This window comes from Poecilia latipinna, unplaced genomic scaffold (assembly GCF_001443285.1).
Source record: "Poecilia latipinna isolate Pla-1442-1.1 unplaced genomic scaffold, P_latipinna-1.0 Scaffold313, whole genome shotgun sequence".
NCBI lineage: Eukaryota > Metazoa > Chordata > Actinopteri > Cyprinodontiformes > Poeciliidae > Poecilia > Poecilia latipinna.
The window spans coordinates 237,447-252,506 of record NW_015112929.1 but is presented as its reverse complement, the minus strand read 5'-3'; the positions used below and the strand labels follow the sequence as shown (position 1 = coordinate 252,506).

At 39.7% G+C, this 15,060-nt stretch overlaps 1 long non-coding RNA gene across 1 annotated transcript; it reads left to right on the top strand.

Annotated features, from left to right (window-relative positions):
- Positions 1-5,264: 5,264 nt before the first annotated feature.
- Positions 5,265-10,887, top strand: LOC106948913 (uncharacterized). Its single transcript, XR_001425282.1, has 3 exons — positions 5,265-5,337; positions 10,274-10,329; positions 10,456-10,887. It is a non-coding gene; the product is annotated as an uncharacterized LOC106948913 (long non-coding RNA).
- Positions 10,888-15,060: the final 4,173 nt, after the last annotated feature.

The following is a 15,060-nucleotide window of genomic DNA, read 5'->3' as shown; positions in this document are numbered from 1 at the left end:
GGTTAGCCTATTCATTACTGATGGAGAAGTCCTGCTGAGGCTTGGTCACAGAGTCCCCTCAGTGCGGATAATCAATAGGTCTGAAATACAAAACCTGATGAAACCCAGGCTCCTTGAAGACTGCCCATAGGGGAGTACTGAAGGGTGATTGTATTGTCAGGTTTGGACTCTGCCCAACCCCCTTATTCGGGAACCCCCTCTGAGACACGCACACACACGCACCCAATCACATTCTTACCGTATCTGCACCCAATGTCACTTTGACTTTGTGATCTATTAGAGGAAATGCTTGCTCCCAAACAGCGATTAGGTCGATGCAAGAAGGACACCCACATGACGTCCAGGTGGGAAATATTTCGGGCTTAAGAATGCGCTTCAGCAATTCATTCGGTGGAAACCACTTTAGTTGTTTGGCTGGTTTGTAAACACCTTTAAGTATATTTAAAGCTGTTAATCAGACGTGCTGCCTCAACAATTAACTTACCAGGTGCTCATTAGTCCGCATGACAAAAATAATGTCCTGAACCGAAGCCGTGTGCGATGCCCACCTGGCAAACAGTCCCACGAGGGTCTCTTGTGAGTGAGTGATGAGCTGTTGTTCTGACTCATAAAATGGTGCCCATGTGGGTCTCTAATGATCCCAAGGTGGGCTGAAAGTGGGTAATTTGTTCTGAGAACACATATGTGCTCTTTTTGTGTCACGTACGAGACTAGATAGAACCAGACAAACAAAGTGGTCTTAAGGTGGTTAGCTTGAAACCTAAACCGGAAGACAACATTGTACCCTTTACTTGGGAAACTTCAATATATGTATCAGCAAATTCAGAAACTCAATGTCCAGTGCCTATAAAAAGTATTCACCCCCTTGGATGTTTTACATTTTACGATATAAAAAAGTTTTTTTTTTTTTTGTCAAAAACTTTTTTCTCAAAAAAATAGCCCTTTAATCTCAAAGTTAAAACTGATTTTTTACAAAATAATGGCAACTGAATTGAGATATTTGGTATAAAAGAAGTGATTGTATAAATATTCATCCCCTTCAAACCATTATTTAATAGACAGGCCTTTGGCTGCAGTCACAGTATGGCGTCTGTGTAGGCAGGTCCCAGTTGGGTTTGCACACCTGGACCCTGCAGATTTTCTTGAAAATCCGTTCCAGCTCTGTCAGGTTGCATGGAGATGAGCTGTGAACAGCCCTCATTAAGCCCTACCACAAATTGTCTGTCAAATTCCAGTCTGAACTTTGACTTGGCCACTCCAAAACATCCGCCTTGTTGTCTCCAAACCATTTCTGTATAGCTTTAGCTGGACGTTTTTGGTTCAGTGTTTTACTGGAACATAAATGCTCCCTGAAGCCGTACTTCTCTTGCAGATGGAAACAAATTTCCATCTAGGATTTTATTTTTGATCAATTTGTCTCATCTTCTTTTTCAGAAAAGCCTCCCCACAACATGACACCGCCATGTGTCACAGTGGGGATGGTGGCGTGTTTGTTGGTGTTCAACAAACATAGTATCTTGTCTAGTGGCCAAAAAGCTCCATTGGCCTCACCAGACCAAAATATCTTTCTTCCACTTGACCATGGAGTTTCCCAAGTCCCTTTTGGCAAACTCTAGGCAAGTCTTTCATTCCCACTCTCCCATAAAGACAACAGGTGCTGCATGCAGAGTCTCTCCCATCTCAGCTGCTGAAGTTTCAAACTCCTTCTAGAAGTCAGAAGCATCCTGGTGGCCTCGCTCACTGGTCTCCTTCTTGCACACTCACTCAGTTTGTGAGGACAACATGATCCAGGCAGATTTACACACGTGTCACATTTCTTCCATTTCTTGATGATGAAATGGAAGAACTGAACTCCAGAGGATGTTCAGTGCCTTAGAGATTCTTTTTTGTTTCCATCCCCTGACTTGTTCTTTTCAAAAACCTTTTTTTCCTGATTTTCTTGGAGCTGTGTCCTTGGGTGAAAGACCTTTCCTGCTTGTGGCATGATGCTTGGTAGTCTGCCCCAGGTTAGCTGTGGATACAATGTAGCTCACTACCATCAATGGCTACATTGTAGTATAAAGGTCGTTGGGCCACTCTGGACAAGATAAGGCACAACACAAGCACAGGCCATTCACTAGTACACTTCAAAAAATTAGAATATGATTTAAAAGTGCAATATTTCTTGCTAGTCATCTCAGAAAGTGATGATTAGTGATTATGGCTTCCAGGTAAAAGATTCAGTATCTCAGACAATTAGGTGTGCTATTACAGCTATTTAAAAGAATTCCTACATCTGCTGCTTGAAGTTACAACTTTTTCCTATATAAGAATCATTAAATCAGAAGGTGCTTGGAAGATAAAATGCTGTGGTGCATGCACCACGGGAGGTCAATGTGGCAGGTTCCTTGAAGATTTTGGTGTTTAAAGTTCAGACTACAGTCTCCTAAGAGGGACATTTTTGAGGCTGGTGCAGATGTCAAACTGACATTCTTTCTGGGAAGGTTCTGGATAAATGGAGCTTACTAAATCAGTGGGGTTTTTCAAGCAGTGTATGCTGCCGGTAACTTAAATATGATTTAAAATCTTATTGAGATGTTTGAATGTTTAGAACAAAATAAAAGTGAACAAATCTGTAGTCCATAATTTAAGAACCTTAATGAGTCTGTAGATGTATTCTTCATAAGTTGTCAGGAATTAATCTATCGTGAAGCCCCTCAGTGGTTGCAAATCATTCAGGAAGACAACATTTGGTGTTCTTTGAGGCTTGCTAACTTCAGCAAGACAGGAAATGGGATGAAACACGAGGCACATCTGTCAAAAACTGCAGTAATTACCAGGATATTGAGTTTGGATGCTGCAGTTCCTCGTTTATTTCCATGTAGAAATTTTCTGCTGCCGTTTAAATTAAGCTCTCTTATTGCGTTATTTAAGAAAAAAAAAACAAAAACAGAACTTTGTTCTGCTGTCTTAATTTTACAGTAATCTTAGTGTTGGTTGGTTAGTAAGTGGGCTCATGCTCTCACCTCAAAATGATAATCACAAGAGAAACAAAGTACAGTAGCAAATTGAAACAAGAAAATCTTATTTCACCTAACACCCAGACATTTCAAAGATTTTACCCAACAATTCATTAAAAGAAAAAAATAAAATAAGAAGCTGGAAATAAGGCCCAAGACACTGTAAGCTATACAAGACGGAGCATATGGTGATTTGCAAAAAGCAACAAATTCGTAATGCCTTTGAAAATTTGCACATTTTAGGGACCGTCACACTGACAAAGCAGATGACGGTTTAAAAAACAGAAAAACAACAAAAGTAAAATAAAACTATGTTTTAAAACTATGTTTTAAAACATCCAATTATCAGTTTTCTATATCCCCTTATCTTTTCAGGAGCACGGAGGTGGGGGTGTGGAGGGCTGGGGGAAGCTGGCGCCTGCCTCCAGTGGTCTAAAAATACAATATATAATAGACATTTTCCAAAACACAATGTTCTAAAATGTGTGCCATGTGTGCATGCAAAGATGGCTCAAAAACAAAAAAGGATTTTTCAAATCCTAAAACAAATTTATAGACTGAACAGAAATGAAGCAGCAGAATGTCTGAGCTACATCCAAACACTCATAAGCATCAATAAATAAAGGCAGATGACATCACAACAAACACACCATAGCTGAGATAAAAAAAAAAAAAGCTTTAGTAAAAACTTAGTATTATGTGTTTTTCCTCATTCACATATTTGGATGTGTACACAACATGCTTTCACATACTGAACTGGTTTTGACAATCAGTTGACCTTCAGAAGGTGTTGTTTGCTCCATGCAGACCACATGTATAGTTCGTAACTGGATGGAAGCCCAACCTCTTGTCAATGTTGTCATGATATGTTGTATTTTCTGCCAATATAACTGGATGCTGCAAATTCAGAAGTGGACCAACATACCGCTGCAGCTTCGCACCATAGACGGAGACAGACTGATAGGTGAAACAAAGCCAGGAATACAGCATGACACACTTTGCTTTGCTAGTTAGGAGATAAAGAACACAAAAATAAAAATCAGAAATCAAACACTCTCTAGAGACTTGTTTACCAAGACCAGACTAGCTGATGCCTGTCAGTGGACTATAAGACAGGTGTTTTGCTGCTACATATAGCTGCAGGCAGGATTTACAATTACCAGCGGTACGGTTCCTGAAGGCTGTGTATAGTGCAGTGACAGGTCATGGTTCATGAAACGTGCCTTTTCCTCCTTCATGCACCAGCAGTCAGAATCCCTGCTTGCTCGTGATGTGGTTTAAGGCCCAAAGGACAAGCTTCGATTCCCCCCACCCCTTACGAGCCCGTAATCCCACAACCATAACTACACCCCTGGCCTCTGATATCTGAGCCCATAGTAATGAGTGAAGCGCCGGCAGGTCTCACAGCAGACTGAGGTGTGATGAGATGCTTGAGCGTGTCATTTTATGGTTGGGTCATGTGGATTTGTCCTGAGGAATAGCAGGGGATTTTGCGGCTGAAGAAATCACTGTTGAATGTACGGGTTCTGGTTGTAGAGGGAGAACAGAACAATGGGAGAGAAATTGGGTGGAGGGAAAAGGCTGTGACATTCTGTTGTTTCTTGAAGGTGCTGGTGCATTTTGCAATTACACACCAGCTACAGAGAAACGACTGGTGCTTGTTTTCCTTCCTCTGAAGTCAAACACTTGTCTGTGTTCTCTACCCCCAGGCGAAAGCTGCCAAGTCTTGGAGGAGAGCCAATTCTTATTGTATGTTTTCCAGTGGGTGAGAATGTCTACACTAACAACACAAACCCTCATCAGCTTAATCTCCCACTGCCTCCCTTCCTTCTCAGGACCGGAACTTGTGGAAATGAGTGGCGACAGTCATTTTGAATGTTTCCAAAATTTGTTGCAACCAAGAACTTTCATGTACTATATTTGGAATTTTATGTGACGAAGCAACACAAAATTATGAGCTGAAAGCAGGATGTCTCGTAGTCTCTTCAATCCAGGGCCATCAGATGTCACTTAATAAATATAGTCACCGGTGTGTGGTTTAATGACGATATAAATGCATCTGTTCTTTTAAGGCCAAATAATATGCTGCACAGCTTTGGGCAGTATTTCTCAAATAGTGAGGGAGAAGGTTCGAGAAGCAGGTCTTTAACCATGCTTGACTGATAAATAAGCGTCCGGTCACTAGGTGGCAGTAGTGGTCAAATTAAACAACAGGCTGCCTGTTCAAGCCAGTAGAAGAAGTAGCCTACACCGACGCTGGTGTAGATACAAAGCGCGGATGTTTTGAAATATGTCAACCACTATAGAGGTGGCAGTGAAAAGATAAACGGCGCCAGAGGTTAGCAAAAAGCAAGTATGACAGATAATTTGATTCTTTTATTCATTATTTGTTAAAGCAGTACCAGTAGTACTCCTCATGTTAGCACAGTGTAGGGTTCTCACGCATTTATGATTTTATTTTTGTACAACTTTAATCGTATTTAAAACACAAGCAAAACACAAACAGAAAAGACCTTTTAATCTGGCCCTATACGCCGTTGTAAGCAAGTATCTGTAGCTCGCAGAAGAAGATTTTACTTTCTACAAACTCCTGAGGCTATTGTTGTTGCAGCAGTAAATATAGCAATAACTCACTTCATGGCAGGGGTGAATACATTTTTGGAGTTAAAATATAAAGCTATTTCATTCTTTTTATGACCATGCAAAAGCCCAAGCATTACTGCACCGAAGCGCTGTTGTAAAAGTTCACAACATTTTACCATAAATGTCCATACTGCACTATTTAGTATACTATTTAATTCAGTGGGCTAGTAAAGCACTCGTTCATTTTAACATTTTTTTCACAGGTGTCACATGTAACAATTGAGCTAAAAACTATGTGTTTTAATGAGAATTTATGTGCTAGACCAACAGAAAATAGGACATAAAAGTAACATTGAATACCTTTGGTGGCATGTTTTTTTCCATTCACTCCCCTTGAGTCAATTTGCAGACCTACCTATTGTTGCAATTTCAACTGCAAGTCATTTGTTTCTTTTTTTTTCCCCTCATTCGTCAATGCAAAATAGCTCAAGCTCAGTCAAATTGGATGAAAAGGATCAGTGATCAGCGATTTTTCAATTTGCTTTAGGTCTGGTAAACGACTAAGTCATTCTAACATGAAAATGTATTGATTTAAACCATTGTGGGTCCGGCTGTGTATGTTTTGCTATTGTCCTGTGGAAAAGTAAACCCAGAGTGTTTTCGCTTTCCTTTAAGGATTGTATTTACCTTAATCATCCCATCAACTCAAAACCAGCTCTGAGCTGAAGAAAAACCATTAATATTCTCTAATTAATGCTCTCCTTGCCAGTCGTATTGCGACTGGTAACCTTGGTCTTTATGGTGCTGTTTGTTCATAAACGTTCTCCGAGACCTTCACAGAACAGCTGGGTTTGTAGGATACTCAGTTTAAATTTCATATGAGATACTCTGTTTACCAATTACGTAACTTCTAAAAAGCTATTAGTTTTATTTAGGGGGGAAAACAAGTGAAGCAGCATGAGAACCGGCTCTAAATAAATGCATAAAGAAAATGCCAGCCTTTTCAGATTTGAAAACTATGCGTCTTACCTCTTACATTTCACATTCTAAAAACATTTGAAAGGTGTGAATACTTTTGCACTGTATGCAGTTGTGACTTGGAATAGAGAAATAAAAGAATAAACTACTTTTTCAAGGAATGGGTAAAGTAGGCAATTGTATTATAGTCAAGTGAGTTAGTGATTAGTTGAATACAAGTTTTAGAAAGAGAGAACAAATAGTCTGAATCTAACTGTGCTAGCCCTGCATCTATGTGTTTCTAATTTCTTCACTTTGGAAGTCATGAGATGAAGCTTTGAATTTTTCTCAAAATCAGGTCATCATTTCAACAAGCCATTTTGCCATGAATTGTCGCATTTTCATTTTACCTAAACACAGACATTACCGGGATGCATGTATCAAAATGGCAAGGCAAATATCTGTATTCTACATCATGATTGATTCTACATTATTTTTTATTGAAAAATGTTGTGTTTTATGATGATTAAAGAAAACAGACTCGGGTACCAATCTGAAAACACATTAAAATATGTGAAAACAGATACAAAAACATATATTTAAAACAGACTTTTTTTCCCCTCCCAGTTTTTTTCTGCTTTTGGAAGCACAGCTCATTCTGCTTTGTTTGAGGAACTCCCTCGAAAAAATTTCAATTAGCCTTACCGCATCACCCTCCCCCTACCTCACAATAAGGACGGAGAACCACTATTCGCCAGTGTGAACTTGTGAAAGAAAACATTGTACGCCTATAGGAGCTAGAGAGAATTGGTATTGCAGGCCGTCACCGAACACAGCAACATACTTCAAACTGAACAAAGCTGGAGAGATGTGCAGACAGCTGTGATTGTGCATCTGAACTACAGAGGCCATCTGTTTTAACCCCTAGAATTGTTTCTACAACAATTAAAGAAGATAGCGCCTCCAATTAGGAGTTCTCCGTCTCATTAAAGCTTGTTGTTTCTTTGTGAATGTGACAGGTGGCAAAGCCCTGCTTTGTTCCTAAGGGGGTGGGCGGGGTTATGTGTGCAGGTTTGCCGAGGTGACAGTGTGGGTACGGATGTGTCACCGAGAAGATCTGGTAGGTGTTAATGCTGCAGAGCGATGCAGCAAAGTGAAGAGCACGAGGGGGATGTCGGTTTGCACAAGCCGATCAGGGGTTGCTTGCGTTCCTGGCGTGCACTGCGCGGTCCGTGTGTTGGCATGTGCTAACACGTGGAGGTGTTTTCCAGCTGTCAGACGGGCTTCCTCCTTAATCTATGCAGACAGGTTTGTAATTGGAGCCCTAAATGGAGAAGGGAGGAACCCGCATCTGATGGTGCACCCCCCAGCCTAAAAGATGAAGAAATAATAGAGGTGGAGGATGGGCTTGGATGTGTGTGTTTAGAGGGGTGCAGATGGGTTAGTTGGTGTGGAAGTGGGGGGTTCGAAGTACAAAGACAAGGCGACATGTTGTCCTGGGGATCAGGGGGCTCTCAGTCTGTCTCCGAGGCAACAGCATCAGTGTCTGGGTCGATTTGCTCAATCCCCACCTGCTCGCCCACTCAATCTGGCCAAAACCAATTGAGTGCCTCTATGAATGGATTCTAAAAGCATCGCTGATTTTTGTTTCAGTGCGTTTCATATGCATTTCAAACACTTTCACTTTCAAATCTCCCAGTCGTAGACCTCACAGTAATGCGGCCACGTCCTCTGGTCTCGGCTTCCTCTCACAAGCACACCCACAGCACAGGATGATGAACTCGCTAGACAGGTGCCATACTGCTGAGAATGACAATTTGCCTTTTGGAAATCAGTTTCTGGCTCCATTGTGTTCCCTAAAATTGAGTTAGTCCATCAGTAGATGCTCAACAGCCCCCCGTTTTTCCCTCCCACCCCCGTCTCTGCTTCTGTAGAGCCTTTAATGATAAAGTTAGAAGAGGACTGTGCTTTTATGGTAATGTTTTAAATTAGAAAAGCGTAGCACATTATGCAACTCCGAGAGAGAGAGAGAGGGATGCATTTTGTGAAAGTTGTAATAAAAAGTTATTGTGCTGGGGAGCAGGCAACGGTGCACAAATGGTAACATGTAATTATTGTTGGGATTCAAGCAACTCCTACTTAAGGGCTGAAAATGCATAAGTATATAACATAAGTACCATAAAGCAAAGATCGCTCTGTTCCAACTCCATTACAGCACACTCACAGCAGCTTGTGTGGCATTTTTTCCTGATGGGGTCAGGCAGTGTGCAGCCAGAGCAAACAGCAAAGACAGCAGTTGGTTAAGCCTCATTAACTACAACATTTAAAAGCAGAGAAGTTGTCTGTCAAAACAAGTGGTTTGGAGATCCATCCATCTCAAGCTCTCCTACAGAACCATAGGATAGACCATCCAATCATGTTGTCTTGCACAGGATGCAGGACCGAGCTGGCTGTGGTAGGAACGGTGCTCTGATGGCTGGAAGGTAAAGACACCAATCAGGGTAACTTTCTTGTTGCATACAGTTATCTTGGCAAATAGCAACGTTACCAACTCTCATTCTTCTATGAGGTTCAATCACTTTTACACTAGTTCTCACTTCATGAGCAGCCAAAGCAATTTTTCAAACACTGCTGATGTGACTCAATATTCTGAACACAGTGGTATTTTGTTCCACATTTTTAGTGTCTTCAGCAAACCACGGTGGATGTTTTTTTTTTTTTAATGTGCAGCTTTTTCAGTTGTATTCATGACAAAGTATTATTGACCAAAACATATTATTAGATGTTTCGTGAAAATTATTAAGTATTAGTAATTTCACACTTTAATTTTCTTTTTTTTTATGCTGACCTCATTCATACCAGTCTCGTCCCTTTTGCTATTCAAGAACTGGCAACTCTGCACATAAATTTAAAAGGAGAGATGGGAGATTAACCAGCTTTTGAAGAAAAAAAAAACGCATCAGTGAAATCATCTCAGATTGAATATTTCACATCGCCACAGTAAGATGGAAGGTGGATGCACCTTTGGGAAACGGTGGTAGAAAACAAATTGGTGTTTTCTTTGCTCCAGATGCAACCTTTTAGTTGCTAACGACACTGCATACCTACAGAGATGTGTACCTTTCTTCATCATATGGATTAGAAGTTTTCATGCATGGGGTTTCCAACAAGAAGGCGACATACAATCTAAAGTGTGACAGCGTTCTCCAGGTGGCAGCACCAATCTATCAGAAACTGAACAACTTTCTACACACCATCAATGTTCAGAAAGAGAAACAACATCAAGAGATTTCATAATCATAGTGTGAGCTACGTCTTATAATTGCTAAGAGAACAAAACGCAGATTGCCAAGTCTTTGAAATTATTTTCAGATGTTTATTTGAACTCCACCAGAGTTCAAATAATCCCCTTAACTATTATTGTGTTTCAGGTTGCTTTTTTTTTTTTTAACTCAGCTGAGAATATAACAGTGAAAAGTTGACTCAAAATAAGCAAGTAATATGGATTAACATGAATGTTGTCATTTCAGTTATTTCTGTTTTGACCAACAGCATAATTATGACTGAGTGGACTGCTGATGTGGGCTTTATCTATGCCGCGCTCCAGCTATCAAACATGCCACTGTCCCAGATAGTATAATTTTCTCTGAACCCCCTCCGGTGCATTTTCAAAACAGGATAATTGTGTTTTTCTGCATTGTTTACAATTCAGAATTTTTCCAACTTGTCTGCAGGTGGTGAAATCTAAATGCAATTACTTGGAGAGTGAATGGGAATAGTCTTGACTCAGGTAGTAATGCATCAACATCAAGGGGGACTGATATCGGGCGGTGAAATATGATTTTCTCTGCATCTGCTGAAATAAGTTTCCAACCCTGGTAAAATGAAAACAAACTGCTCTGTTTGCCTTCCACAGCCTGTTTACCAGATGCGAAGGTGTGGATGGTTGGTGAAGTGACAGAGAAAAAGGAGAAATGAACTCTATACACCTAATATCTAAAAGAATATGGGAAGGTGCGCCATTCACAGAAAGTAGACATTAAAGATGGATATGGAAGTTCAGGGCTGCACACACTCTGCTAAGAATGAGATTATGGAGAGAAATTTGATTTGCTCTTTCATCTCTATCTGAGCTTCGTGCTCAGAGAGATGTGGGTTTATGAATGTGCTATAACAACATACCCAGCACACCAATACTTGATTCCTCGCTGCAGTGCAGACTGTGATTCAGAAGGGTGTAGTTCAGATGTCTTAAAAGGGGCGAAGTGGGGAGATTTTAATCGACAGTCAGTCAGACAGCAGAGGCAACAACCTCAGCTATGAATTTCGGAAAAACTTTCTTGTCAGGATTTTTTAGTTCAAGACTTTTTTATGTGATGCAAAAGGTACACTTTAACAATAAGAAAAGAATAATAGCACTGGCTGTGTTTGCCATGACTAGATATGTTCCCAAACAACGTATTTGTTTTTCCTATAAATGTGCAAACGGTTAGCTGGTCTGGATTGTATAACCAGTAAGTAAGAATTTTAAAGGGACTAATGGAAAACCGCATTGGTTTTGACAGTGTGGTGTTTAATATTCTCGGTATACTCATCCATTCTTAAGTCCATACTCAACACATTCTCTTTTATTAAATGAGACCTTGATTTAAAAAAGAAAAGTTTGAAACAGTAACTGGAGAAGTCAAAATATTGTTAAGCATAAGCTTTCAATTAATTGATGCCAAAACTAATGTATAAGCGTTTTGACACCTTTCCCCCATACCAGCGATTTCAGTTTGCAATACTGGTAAACTCTTAATCAGGTGTTTGTAACCTGAGATCAATGTCTCCGCCTGGCTCTGATATCAAAACTGAAGCTACCTTTTTGTTTTGTGAAAGACTACAAAAAAAAAAAAAATAGGATTGAACAAATATTTTTTATCAGAAGTCCACAAGGCATCTTTAACTAATGGAGCTGAAACAATCCTTCACACCATCATATTCTGTCAGCCCAGTCATTTTTTTGCTATTGATTTTCCAGCATTTATAAGGAACACTGGGCTGAAGGGCTGTTTCTACAGCAGGGGTCAAGCCGAGCACAGGAAAGAAAATTCATGGCAGCTTTTTTGCTGCTTATTTTTGTGTTTATTTCTCTGCCTGACTTGCCTCCGTCTAACAGTACATGTGTGCACTAGCATGGCATATCTAAGCCGCGATGGGTAAAATAATAGCTTTTTAGATGAATTGTGATTGTGTATTGATCCATTCAGCATGCATGTGTAAATGTTTTTCTGAATATGAGTTTTACTTTGAGGCTAAACTCTAAGTACTTGGATTATTTCAAGGTAAAGCGAAATAGACGGTAAGGAGGACGACGATGAACAATAATCGACGATAAACATCTGTTTATTGTCGAATATAAACGGCTGAAAAACGGCAAGGCAAGTTTTTCAGAGCAAAGATTTGGGCCTTTAACAAAAAGAAGTATGCAATAGTCATTGTAAAAAGAAGTATTCCTTTTTATCACAATATAAAAAACTGGTGTGCTCCATGTTCTACATTTATTTAATCTTAGAACCTGCAAAAGGCAAGAAAAAAAAAGCATCCAAGAGCTTCAATAAGTATTAAAATCTGTGTGTAAAAGTAACAATCTTATGAATGAGTTTCAGAGTTATTTGTATTCACTCCTCTCCTTATTGTTTCAGATCATTGCGATCTGGAGACGTTAGTTTTTTTGCGTAGCTCTCTAAACAATCCACCACAGCAGGTCACAAGTGCAGTACGCCGATTCTTTTCTTTTCCTGCATTTGTATCATAGATTTGCAGCTGGGATCAAAATGTCGATAAAATAGTTTTGCTCAAAGGTGCCCACATCCTTCGGTAAGTTCAGATCCTCTTCTCCACCCCTGTGCATAATAGCTAGTGAAAGGTGTTTGAGCTGATGTGCTGTGTCAGATTTTTTTTTCCAAGAGATGCCGCTTTGCATTTTTAGTAAAGATCTGAACGTTGGTGTCCTCTGCTCAAGCAAGTCTTACGGGTCACTCAGGACCTAATTCATGTTGGCGTATTCTTTACAGAAAATGGGCTTTCTCCTGGCAACTCTTCAAAAACAAGTCATACTTGTGCTATCTTCTTTTTGTACTGTCGGGAACCGACAGTGAAGTCAATTTAATTGGACGTTAAAGCTGCAGTACGTAACTTTTATGAAACAAAATGTTTTTTTGTTGTTTTTTTTTACATATTAAAACTGCCTCTAAATCTTGACTCCATAATATAAGACAATCTATGGAATCACTAGAAAACAGGACCAGCTAATGCATGGAGTTGCGCTGATAAAGTCTGCAGAATGGTTAAGCTGTGGGTTTTCCATCTGAACACCAGGGTCTAGGTGTTTGCCCATTGTTTTAATTTTAAGAAAAAGTTACTCACTTTCCTCTCCAATAGCCAAAATGCCATGACTCACAATGAATCGAAGACTGAGAACATGACAAGATGCCACAGAACAAATCCACCAGCTGACGCCTTTTGCTCATGGAGCTACACGGCGAGGTAGACTCTTTCCACGTTTTGCATTCCCTTCACGAATTCAGCAAATTACTCACTTTGTTACATGTTTTCCAACAACAAGGAAAATAATATTGTTTTCCGCAGCTGTGGTTCCATTTAGGACTGAAACTTAATTAGGACTAATACATGATCAGATCTTTTTGCGTCATAAAGGATTATTTGTGGCGATTGTATAGAACATTATGAGAAATTCCTTTTTAAATTAGTTCATCATTCTTGATTACTCCTGACACTTAAGTGATGTAGTTTCATTTTCTCAGCCGTGTGCCATAAACGTCATTGCCCCTTCTGGCATTTTCTTGCACAATTATAAGTCGGTTGCTACACCTGTCTGCAGGAACTTTATCAGTCTGTGTAAGCCCACGGTATCGTTGGCACACATCCTCACAACTGAGCACAATCAGCTATTTGTATCATTTTAAAGCAACTGCACAGTACACATAAGGACCAAACAGCTTAGTTGGTAATTGCAATTGCTAACCTGTTATTTACTGAAATAGCCGTAAGCTCGCTGGGCTGTTTCTGCGCATTATGACCTTTTGTTATTTTTAGGGCTTAGCTGCTAAGTTGTGGTAGGAGGAAACATCTCCTGAAAATACAACACAGTTTCTGCTCTGGTCTGTCAAGCAGAATGTCAGCAATGAGACGGGCTTATAACAGGTTAGCCTTGCTGGTTCTAGCTCTAAGAACTAAGGACTACCTTTAGTCTTTAAAAAATACAAAATTATATGCAACAATGTAGAAAGAAAAATCAATAGTTATTTTAAACATAAGAAAAATTCTAGTTTTGCCAACATATAATTAATTACTTTTACAGTTGATAGCATTTTAATACCTTAAAGAAAACACACACACACACACATTTGGCAATTGGACCCTGAAATCTTCATTCTGTTATCAGACATGATGAAAATAACACAAGAGAAATTTTGATACATTTGAATTCATAAAATGCAAATTAAACCATTTTAGCAGTTTGTTAAAGGGAAGTTTTAGTCTGTTGAGGACATTCATGATCTTGATGTGGACTGACATGAAAATTAGCTTGACACCTCTGCTGTAGGAGATTAGTCGTAATACATGTCGGTAAGCCATATATTGCAATATTTGTCAGCCACACATAATCATAAATCCGAGAACACACATAAAAAAACAAAACAAAACAAAAACCCTGAACACTGTATGTGCTGGGTTTTTACCTTAGAATGGCCAACTCTCTGTTATTCCTGTCAGTTTGATACAGTAGAGGCTTCCACACTTCCCATATTTGTGTCCTCTGTCACTTTTATCAACAGTTAAAACTGTTTAATCCGTTGTTAACATGTCCTAACCTGTTTTTCCGATCCGCCTTTAAACGCAACATGAGTGCTTCGACGCTCGCGCTGGGTTTACACCTGTGAAGGAGACCTGCTGCTGCTGGGCGGAGCTACGTAGGTTTGTGTTAGAATCACGGCAGCAAACCAGCAAAACCCAGAGAACTTTTCACAGTTTTTCCCTCCAAACTAACCGACTGAGTTGAGTAAAGCTGTTGGATGCAGGTAATTTAGCTAAAGATGACTAGCTAATATCAATACAGAACCTTAAGCTTAACAAGTACCTTGTAGGCTACCGATGTTGGTGTCTATTTTCAGCTACGTACATTCATTTTGCCCCCAAAAAAGTCGATTTACCCCCGTCACACGTGTCGTTTCAACCAGACAGCCATTTGTACTGGTCTAAGGAAAGTGTCCATTATGGAAAAACACATACAGATGCAAATTTTAGTTTATTTTCGGGTGGTTTAAAATAGTTGACATAACAGAGCTAAAGAAACAGAAAAAGTTAGTTGACATAACAGAGCTAAAGAAACAGAAAAAGTTGTAAATTTGAACTCGAAGTGGTTTTGCCGTTCGGAGTCATTGTTAGAGATTCTTTTTTTTTTCTTCTTCTTCTTTATGCAGGCCTTTACATTCATACAGATTCATATATCTGA